Source organism: Pundamilia nyererei, unplaced genomic scaffold (genome assembly GCF_000239375.1).
Source record: "Pundamilia nyererei isolate P.nyererei 1_Seehausen unplaced genomic scaffold, PunNye1.0 scaffold00574, whole genome shotgun sequence".
NCBI classification, from domain to species: domain Eukaryota; kingdom Metazoa; phylum Chordata; class Actinopteri; order Cichliformes; family Cichlidae; genus Pundamilia; species Pundamilia nyererei.
The window spans coordinates 90,079-101,124 of NW_005187975.1; the positions used below are offsets into that span (position 1 = coordinate 90,079).

Consider the following 11,046-nt stretch of genomic DNA (forward strand, 5'->3'; position numbering starts at 1 on the left):
TGGATTTTTTTTTCACATTCTGTCTCTCACAGTTGAAGTGTACCTCTGGTGCAAATTACTGACCTCTGTCATCATTTTAAGTGGGGGAACTTGCACAGTCGGTGGCTGACTAAATACTTTTTTGCCCCACTGTATACTGAGAAAAAGGTTTAAGTTTTCGCGGTTTATGAAATACTACAACCAGATTACATTCCCACTTACCAAACTCACTTCTCCCACTCGAATTTTCCCGTGCTCACCTGAGGCTGATCAGGTGTTTCCTAGATTAAAAGAGCTATTTAGCACCACACCCATCCCTACCCATCCCAACACCTCCAAGCAGTGTACTGTGCAGGTGGACTCTGCACACAGCAGTGCAGGAGCAGTCCCATGCTCTCAATGTGACATTGTTTACACTCCTTACCAGTTCCCAGTCATCCCTGGTCACACATAGCGTTAGATGTTGTCACTGGTGTGCCATGCTCCTCAAATTATTCATTCCAACCATAGTTGATAGGTTTTCTAAAGCGCCCACTTCATACCTCTTACTATGCTTCCTTCAGCCCCACAAACTGCCACTCTACTTGTCAATCATGTTTTCAGACTACATGGGGTCCCCCAGGATATTGTCTCTGACAGAGGGCCACAGTTTGTCTCTCACGTGTGGAAAGCATTCTGCACAGCCTTGGGAGTAGAGTTGAGTCCTCAGGCTATCACCCTGAGTCTAACAAACAAACAAAACGGGCAAACCAACAACTGGAAGCTACCCTTCGTTGTGTAGCCGCCTCAAACCCAACTTCTTAGAGCTCACATCTAGCCTGCATTTGATATGCACATAATTTTCTCACCTCACAAATACTGGGTTTTCCTTTTTGAAATCTGTCTCGGTGACCAGCCACCACTGCTCCCTTCTTAGGAAACAAAGATCGCAGTATGTGCAGGAAGAACTACGCTGCAGTTGGAGGATTTGGCGACATGCCAGAGCGGTGCTCTGCATAACCGTCGACTCACAGATCGGAGGAAGACCCCAGCTCCTCACACCATTTGACAAAAGGTTTGGTTATCATCAATGCACATTCCTCTTTAATGTATGTGTACAAAGCTGGCCCAGTGCTTTCTAGGTCCTTTTGATATCCAGTGCATCATAAACCCGGTAAGGAGCAGCGCGGCTGATGTCTGGTGTCAGAGTACTGTCTCACACACAAGTGGTAATGTGTTAGTTGTGCTTAGTGTCCGATTCTATGATCGCCAAAGTATTTACAGGATCCCTTATACCTGTATTCCTTCCTCCAGCTTGCATCATTTTTTCCCAGCCACCAAACTACCTGCCTTTCTGAGTTCATCTCCCCCTGGATATCCATCACCCCATCTGCCTGCACCACCATCAACCCACACTCACCTCGCCTCAGCCACCAGTGTGTGTCAAGTAAGCTTGCCAACTCTCTTCTTCACATTACTCGTCTTCCGCTCACCATGCCCGTGCACTAACGACTTCTCTCTTTCGTTCCTCCGTAAAATGCTCGAGTATCTCCTCCAGCTGTACTTCCCAGTATTGAATTGTTACATTATTCTTTCACTGTAAATAAATCTGTTTCACTGCTGCTAAACTTGTCTGTGTGATCTGCTACCTGGGTCCACCCGAGTTACTCCTCACAACAGTTCTGAAATCAGTAACACACTTCCCCACCCACATCAGATATTCTCATTGTTTCTACACACTCTTTACTAATAAAGATATTTGCTCATATATATTTTCTCATTTCAGACCATTCTTTTTAAACCCTAGATGTGGCTGAGCTGGTCGATCAGACATCAACAACCACGTTCAATCATACTTTGTCCTAATGCTTGGCTTGAACTTCAGCAGACTGTCTTAACCATTAATGCTTTATGTTTCTGCTGAAGCAAAAGGATGATTAAATACTTTTTTTCCTGTCACAAGCAGTGAAGCCGGCATACCTAATAAAGTGATTGGTGACTGTATGTAGTGTGACTTTACTGGACTTTAAGGGGTGGTGAAAGGTTTTTATTCACTTATCACAGGGTTGAAGTAATTGACTACAAATAACAGCTTTGACTGTTATAGTGTCTTTTGCACAGGTGAAAACTGTTCTGAGAACAGCATTAAGAGTGGTCAGAATGACTTTTCTGCTATGAGAAAAGTGCCAAAGTACTTGAGAAAAACTGTATACAAACACCTTGATGAAGGGCACTTAAAATAATTAGGGAGATGTAATTTTAATGCAGTGCATTCACACAGAGTGTGAATTTTAAATAGAAGCACTTACATAGAAAGAGAAAAGTGTTTGTGTGAGTTGGTCAGTTGGGGGTGTAAAGCGCTTTGAGTGCTCAGTTAGAGTAGAAAAGTGCTATATAAGAACCTGTCAGGGTGAGTTGTGCAGCAGGCAGGGGTTGGACCCAAACGCAGGACTCTGAGACAGACAACCTAACGTACAGTGGCAACTTTTATTTGCTGGCAAAAATGAACTGAGAAACAAAATACATAAACACTAAAAATAAAATAAAAACTCAAACTAGGACTAATGATCTAAACTTGGAGTACATGACATAACCTGACCTGACAAGACAGAGAAGGACCCACAGCTAACATGGAGAAAGTGACTACAACAGAGAGAGACTGAGGACTTAAATGTACAGGCAGGATAACAAGAGGGTGGAGAACAGATGGAAACACAGCAGGGAACTGTGGCTTGGCAGGACATGGATGTGCAGGCAGGCCCTGATGGCATGCAGACCTCCAGCTCAGGCAGCGCAATGATCTCTGGCTGGCTGGGTCTGCGCAGATCTTGCAGCAGGCTCTGGTGGCCCTGACCGAAACAAGGTCTCACAGCTGGTTTCAGTGCTTGGTTCTACTTGGGCTGCAGGAGGCAGGGCAGGCTTGTCTGAGCCCCGGCTGGCGAAGCAGGATGATGGATGGGCTCACCAACTTACAGGTGATGTGGCCAGATGCTGGATGGGCTCACCTTTGCCTCCAACTGACAAAAAAGTATGCCCCAGTTTAATTACTCCCAGGGGTCCAGAGTTTACTGAGGCCTCCAGCTGAGCCTCTGAGAAGGCCCTGGGCAGAGTTTTAATCTCTGGAGGAGCCCGTTCGGCAAAATAAAAAACACGTTTCCCACACATGCATTAAAGAAAACATTATTTATGTGCCCACAATAAGTAATGTGTTACTGTAATCTGATTACTTTTTTCAAGTAACGAGTAAAGTAAGAGATTACTATTGAAAAAAAGTAAATTGATTACTGTTACTTTCCCATAAGCCTGCTGCGTTACTGCGTTACTAAACTGTGATTTTGTTTGTGAGAGTGTCTCATGACAATGATGTACGAGCGTGCGACGTCCATGGCAGCAACAGACGTGTGCAGATCAGCAATGGATAATACAGTGTGCAGGAGAGAGTACGACCATGCAGTGTTTAAAGCGTGGAAGTACTCACATTACTTTGAGTTTGAATCTGTGAAAAGTGACACAAACATTAGCGTCTGCTGTACACTCTGCGTGGCAAGAAAACTTTCTAAAGTGAAAAATTAAACTTCAAATCTGCTACGGGAATGTGAAACTCACAGAGAATTGTGTTTTACTTGCATCTATTTGAAAGAGTGAGTGTAAACACAAAACATGATTTTATTTTATATGCTGGAATATGCAAAACATAGGTTTAAATGTTAAACAAATTTCTTCAATAATTTCATATAATAAAATTTTGCTTGATGCAAGTGCACAAAGTTAAAAGATTAAAACGAATAAAACAATTTTTAGAGACTTTTTCATTTGATTCAATTTTATATGATGGATTATGCTGAAAAAATAGAATTGGGCTGAAAGGTCTACGGCTTTATAACGTATTCAGGTTGTATATTTTTAAAAGTAACTAAGTAATAAGTAACTAAGTACTCATTACTTTACAGTAATCTGTAAAGTGCACCACCTCGTCACTAACATGATTAACAGTATTTATAGGCAAAGGCCCCATTGGTTCAGGGATGCTCTGTGTAGATATCACTTTATCATTAGCTGTTTTTGAACAGCCAGGCAAAACCTTACTGTCAGTTCCCGAAATATAACAATCCATTTTACCATTGGTCGACTCGGAAAAAACAGACTCATGACATCTTTCTGGATTTTTCCACCTCAGCCTTAGAACTTAAAACAGGGTTAAACACAAAACATGCACTTGTCTTTATTTCTTTTGACTTGGGAGAAGCATGAGGAGGAAAGTCTCTGTCACTGACCCCCGCAGTTAGCTCTGGATTCTGATGGCTGTGATAAGTGCCGGTGGAGTGTAAGCCAATTCCTCTGGGGGGGCAGGTGCAGTGTTGACAGAGGTGGCTGAGGAGACTGTGGAGGCTGGCTCCTCATCCTCTGACCAGGAAAGGGGAAGGTGAAGATTGGCTAGGTCGAGGTAACACGGGCAATGTGGATTTGCTTGCCTGCTCTTCGAGTGACAGCATGGATGGCACAGGGAGTGCTAGTTCCCGGGCCTGCAATGCCTCCTTTATCTCCCTAAAGACACTGGGGATTGCAGGTGAGTCTGGGGACTGGTGGAGGCGGCAATTCGTTCTCAGAAGTGCCTCAGCCATGTTGATTATTATTCCCATGCTACATAGATCAGGAGCCTTGACACGAGTCATTTCCTCACAACACTCGAACAGGTTTGAGTCTGCTGGGTCCAAAGTATGGTCACATTCTTCTGTCATGGTAAGCTGTGTGGCGGGCAGGGGTTGGACCAAAACGCAGGACTCTGAAATGAAGAACTGAACTTATAGCGACAGCTTTTAATTGCTGGCAAAAATGAACTCAGACTGAACTAAAGAGATGGAGAAGGAACATGAAATACGGAGACACTAGAAATTTTAAACACAGGGATCACACTGAGACAGAACCCTAAAGACAAAAACACTATACATAAGCACAAAACCCATAAAGAGAACAAAAACCATGACTGATACTGAAATATTAATAAAAACTCAAATACACCTGAACCCTGGGTCACCAGACCAAGGGCCATAACAGAACCAGTCCATTTATTTCAAGCAGACTGTCATGTGAAGTTTGCATGTTTTTAGTCTTTCTGAACACTGATCCATAAAAGGATTGATGTTGAGGGGATCGTGGAAGAGGGTGTCTGTAACAATATTGTTTGCCCGGCCGATACCTGATTTCAAAGTGAAAGTCGGTGAGTTGCCTCACCCAATGATAACCCACAGCGTTGAGCTTGGCTGTCCTCATAACATGAGTCGGGGGTTGTCATCTCTGAAAACACTGAAAGGGGGCACATAGTGCTGGTAATTTGTCACATTCTGCTCATTTCAGGGCCAGAAACTCCAGGAAAAAGGAACACGAGAAGCTGGAAAAGGTCCAAGGGCTCAGAGAAGAGCTGGAGAAGATGTGGCGGGTGAAGGTAACAGTGGTCCCAGTGAGCACTCGGTGCAGTGACTCAAGCTAGGCAAGTGGCTCCAGCAGATCCCGGGAACAACATCGGAAATCTCTGTGCAGAGGAGCGCAGTCCAAGAACAGATAAGATACTGCGCAGGACCCTCAAGCTCCCAGGCCTGTGGCAGAGGACCCGAGCTTGAAGGATAGACCGCCGGCAGGGGCGAGCGGGGAATTGAAATTTTTTTTACAAAACTGTGCCAGCTTGTTAAAGACATTTTCTGACAGGTATAATGTTATCTTGCTTTAACAATGCCACAGATTCTTGCTTTGGCTCTGATGTGTTAGTGTCATGGTCCTGGCTCGGTGACCCAGTGTTTTTGGTTGTGTACTTTTACTTTTGATAGTTTTTTTATTATGACTGTTGTTTTGGGTTTCCTAGGGTTTAGTTGTGTTCCCTCTGTTTGATGTCTTCCCTGCTTGTGTATCCCCTTAGTGTAGTAGGTCTCTGTGTTTAGTCCGTGTCTCTGAGTTTTTGTCATTACGCGTATGTGTTTCCTGTTTTACTTTGAAGGTCTCTGTCTTATGTCAGTGTGTTCTGTTTACGTTTTCCCCTGCCTCGTAAGCTGTGATGTCTTCCAGGTGTGTTCCCCTCCTGTTTCCCATCCCTTGATTCCTGGTGTGTGTATTTATAGTGTGTGTTACCTTGTCCTCGTTGCTGGTTCGTCTCGCCGTCCCTCCCTGCATCTTGGTTTCTGGTTAGTTCTGTTAGTTTTTCCAGTTTAGGTTTTCTTAGTTTCATGTTTCACCTGCGTCATCCCTGTTGTATCCACTGCTGTTAAATAAACTCACTTGCACCAGAGCTGCCACATCTTGGGTCCTATCTACTACTCCACACGTCTGCCACGCCAGACGGGACAGTGACAGTTAGTTGTCTCTGGTAGACTTATTTCGAATTTTCAGTCTATCCATGGCGTTCTTTACTTATACTAATGTCTTTCAGCTTTGTTTGGATAGCTATTTTTCCCTTTGGAAATGTAATCATCATTTATATTTTTACATGTTTTATTCACTGAAACATGTAAATGTGATAAATATGCAAAACAAAAAGAAAAGAAAATCAGGAAAGGGTTAAATAAATTTCTCCAAAAATATTAGGGAACACTGAGAAAACACATGCAAGCTCAATGGGGGGAAAAAAACCTATGTTGGATATATATCTGTGTAGGTTCTCAATCATCTAGGGCACAGTAGTCTAAGGAGGTTGAAAAGAAGGTGACTTGACTTCTTTAAGTTTTTTAAAGATGTCTCACCTCTCATCCAAGAGGTTTCCTCAGTTCTATAAGCAAAAGGTGGAGAGTCCCAGGCATTTAAACCCTAGTGGAAGTTGATCACTGACCCTCTATTAATCATGTTCCTCATCACATGGGCCAAAGTGTGAAAAAAGGCATGGGTCATTACCACCAGAGGTTTTGGGTGAAACCACTGTGAGACCTTGCCCACCCTATCATGTCATCTATTGAGGTCGCCTGACAGGATATGTTGTGGAGGTTGAGGCGCCTGGAAATGGATGTCAAAGTTTGTTTGTTTGTTTGTTTGTTTGTTTGTGTGCAACAAAAGAGATTTCAATTAAATACAGTACAACTTTGTTTTAATTACCAATTTACACAAACATTTACACACACTGTAATGCCACTCATTTTGACTTCACATTATAATGTAGAAGTAAATCTTTTGTTTAGCTAGAGTAAATTATTTATATTGTTGCTTTCACTTCATGAATACTAACGGACTAGGCTTTGTTAATTGGAAACATGCACGAGATGTCCTGGTGTACAATTATAAATCATCTCAGACAATCTGAAAGAAGTGACTTGACTCCTGTAGAGCTAGTTTGACCTTGTGGAAGATTTATAATGCAAGGTCAAATAAATTGAACTTGACTACAACACAGAAACAAAAATCATGCGGCATACATTTATGTCCACTGAATCCCAGCTGCAGACAATGAAAGGGCAGATGCTGATTCACTTGTCACAGCTTTGAGTACAACGAGATGATGAGTTATTTTCCTGGGGGTTGGCACAGCATGACGCATTCAGTTCCCCAGATGGTCCTCGCCATGATTCAGTTGTCTGTTGCTGGGCAGCATGCGTGGGCCAATAAAACGTCATACACACTTCAGAGTTTATTTTTGTATGGCAAAAACCAGCAGTCACCACACTGGACATGATTCTTTTTTCTTCCAAATGATTTTTGTGATTTTGTTTCCATTTTTGTTCTCACCAATCAAAGACAAAACTCCTATGTGGTGGGGACTGGACTACTAGAGTTGGTTTCACCCAGCATGAAGCATCAGTTTAATCAGAAATACTGTAAGAAACAGAAATAAATTCCAGGATCTCCCTGATTCTTCACATCAGTTGGGACTCTCTTGTGTTCTTTCTTTAGTTCGCTCTGGTGTGCACACCAAACATGCATATAATATGTATATGCAGTTCTCTGTCGCATCAAGACTGTCTCCACTCTGTTATATATTCCATATGTACGGGGAATGGCCGCACTCCCAATAGTCAGGGTGTGTGTAAACAGGGCTATGGGCCAAGCACCATAGCTTAGCTATAAAAAAAAAAAAGCTCTGCAGACATGAAATCACTGATTGTTTGATCTCATCCTAGCACTCAGGTGCAGCATGTGTTGTGAAATTTGTTTATGATTGAGTTTGGATTATAGCATTAGTCCCATTACCTGTGTGGCTGGAAGCTTGCCTGTTGGCAGCCTTCCTAGATTGCCATTTCCCTTAAGTAAGAACCCCTTTCCTGGCCAAACCTTGTGGGTTTGGAAAAAATGTATCTGAGAAGAACTTTTTCCTGTGCTGCAGCCTGACACCAGGGGGCTTCATTTTGGGGGAGCTGTTAAGTTGTCCATGTTTTCAACAGTCACTGGTAATGCTGGTTGACTTACTACAGACTGAGACCATTAAAAAAATTTGAATCAGTCATATCAGAGACGGTAAAAAAGTGCTTCAACTGCTTGAAAACCAGAAAGAAGAAGAAAAAGAAGAAAAGTACAACGTGGGACTATTCTTACCTTTGCTTTAATGATGAACCTATCACACGGCAGTATTATTTACCCATCCAGATTGAAAATACATATGTAAACACAGTGTAAGGTGAGCACTTCTATAAAAGATGCATGTAGACGTTACCAAACTGGAGCTGTGTGAGAGCAGTCTTCACTTTCAGGAATTTTAATAAAGCTGTCGGGATTGAATATGGATCACAAGTAGTTTCTCTTCATATCTGGATCTATCATGGATAGATGATCCGAGTAGGCTTTAAAAAAAAACAAAACACTTTTTGTCCCGCAGCTTGGCGGCTGTACCTCGGGAGGTAGAGCAGGTTTTCTACTAAACAGAAGGTTGGTGACTTGTTTCCTAGCTGCTCCAGTCTCCATGCCAGGTATCCTTGTGCAAGATACTACTCCCAAGTATGAATGTGTGTGGATGTTAAATATAAAGCACTTACATATAAGTTTAGAAAAAAGCCCTTGTGTGAATGTGGGAATGCTCCGGTAGAGTGGAGAGGTGCTATGCAAGAACCAGTTCATTTCCTTTTTTCTACTGACTGTCCACTATTGGACATCATGATGAAGCAATGTTCTGCCCAGTAGCCACATGACTGAACATTTTGGATTGGCCTTTGAGTCCTGGCAAACGAAAAGGACCCATATTTAAAGTGGAACTGATCCAGGAAACCTGTGATAAAACACTTTCTGATAGTTTGAGAAATTTTTTTCAAACTATTTAAATTGTCAGGCTTTTTTTAACACTTTATTTTTATTGGTAGTTTTGTTTCTGTTTTGTACAAAACATTCAGACCCTTAACAAGTACAGAGCATCTAGGTTAGCAGAGACACATTAAAAAAAGATACATCCATTTAAGGTACAATCAAATCAAATAGGTGAATTAAGGCAATGATACATTTGGTACCAGAATTTATAATATTTTTCCATTCAGGTAAAGGTCCCATTCTTTCCAGGATTTCTCAAATTTATCAGCAGCAAGTCTTAATGAAAAAGTTAGTCTCTCCATTGTGTAAATTTCCTTGATAGTGCCTGTCCAGTCCAAAAATGACAGTGGATCCACATTTAGCCATTTGCGATTTATGGCTTTCTTTGCACCAGCCAATAGTATTAATAAAAGACATTAACCAAGCCCGTTTCCTCCTCTTCTAGGAATTTTATGTTTCTTTCGTAATGGTGTCTCAGCTGGAGGTATCTAAAGAAATCCTGTCTTTCCAAATAAAAACTTCTCTGGAGTTGCTGGTAGTCTTTTAGTACATTTTTGTCTGCGATCTTCCAGTAGCCTGTTATACCCAGTGTAGGGACTAACGCGTTATTAAGTAACGCTTTACAGTAACTTTGTTATTATTGTGGTAACTGTTTCGTTTGTCTCCTTATTTATGAAGAAAGAGTCCTTTTGTGATCTGCGACATACTTTTATTAACCATCCTTGGTTAGCCGGAACAACCACCACCTCTTAGCTCTCATGCTCGTGTTTACTGAGATAGTGCCACCTTGTGGTATGGCATGAAACTATGTTAACTTACAGCAACAGCTGCTTATCGTTACAACCTGCTTTTTTTCCTTCTTTTATGAAAAAAAAGAAAAAAAAAACCACATCACCAAACATATGTGAGTTAAACAACAAACATTAAAGAATATGGCAGATGGCACAAGCATAACCTTTGCTTTGTCTGATTTGGAATGTTATTAGTTTGTTGATTTTGTTTTTTTACAAGTCCAGTCTCTCAGGTTTCCTGATCTCTCGTGCAGACCTCCTGAGCACAGGCTTGCTTGAATTGTCCATTCCTGTGCCACTCTGGTCATGTGGAGATGTGGTTTCATCCTTACTTCGGATCTCAGTGACTTCTGAAGAAGCTTCTGGTATTTTCAAAAGGCTTCGCCGATTGCGATGAATGATTTGTCCATCTTCAGTCCTTACATTGAATGACCTTGGAGCCACTTCTTCGAGAACGGTAGCCTTGGTGTTCCAACCATTTTGATCCTCAATCCTGACTGTGTCCTCAACTGCTAATGGTCAAAGTTGCTTGGCTCTTCTGTCATAAAATAACTTTTGCTTCATCTTTAAGTGTCGAAGCCTCTGACATACTTTTGAATGCGTTGTGGGCTTGACGCAGCTTGACGCAGCTTGGCGTGCAGCTTTCTGTTCATCAGTAGCTCAGCAGGCGATAAACCACACTCAACTGGTGATGCTCTGTAGCTGAGTAAGGCGAGGTATGGATCTGAGTCCCTATCAGCGGCTTTCTTTAATAGCTGCTTGAGAATGTGAACTCCTTTCTCTGCCTTACCTTTTGACTGTGGATACAGAGGGCTAGATGTCATATGCTTGAAGTCATACTGCTCTGCAAACTCCTGCCACTCCTTGCTGCTGAAACATGGCCCATTGTCACTCATCACCAGTGTTGGTCAAGTTACTTGAAAAAAGTAATCGGTAACTAATTACTGATTACTTCCCCAATAAAGTAATCCCGTTACTTTACTGATTACTTATTTTCAAAAGTAATTAATTACTTAGTTACTTTTTAAAAGCACGATTTGCAACCTGAATAGGTGATAAAGCGATAGATCTTTCAGCCCAATTCTACTTT

General features: G+C 42.0%; 1 protein-coding gene across 1 annotated transcript in view; it reads right to left on the reverse strand.

Annotated features, from left to right (window-relative positions):
* LOC102206753 (uncharacterized) overlaps positions 1-11,046 on the reverse strand; it is a 60,252-nt gene that overhangs the window by 48,331 nt on the left and 875 nt on the right. The window lies entirely within an intron of this gene.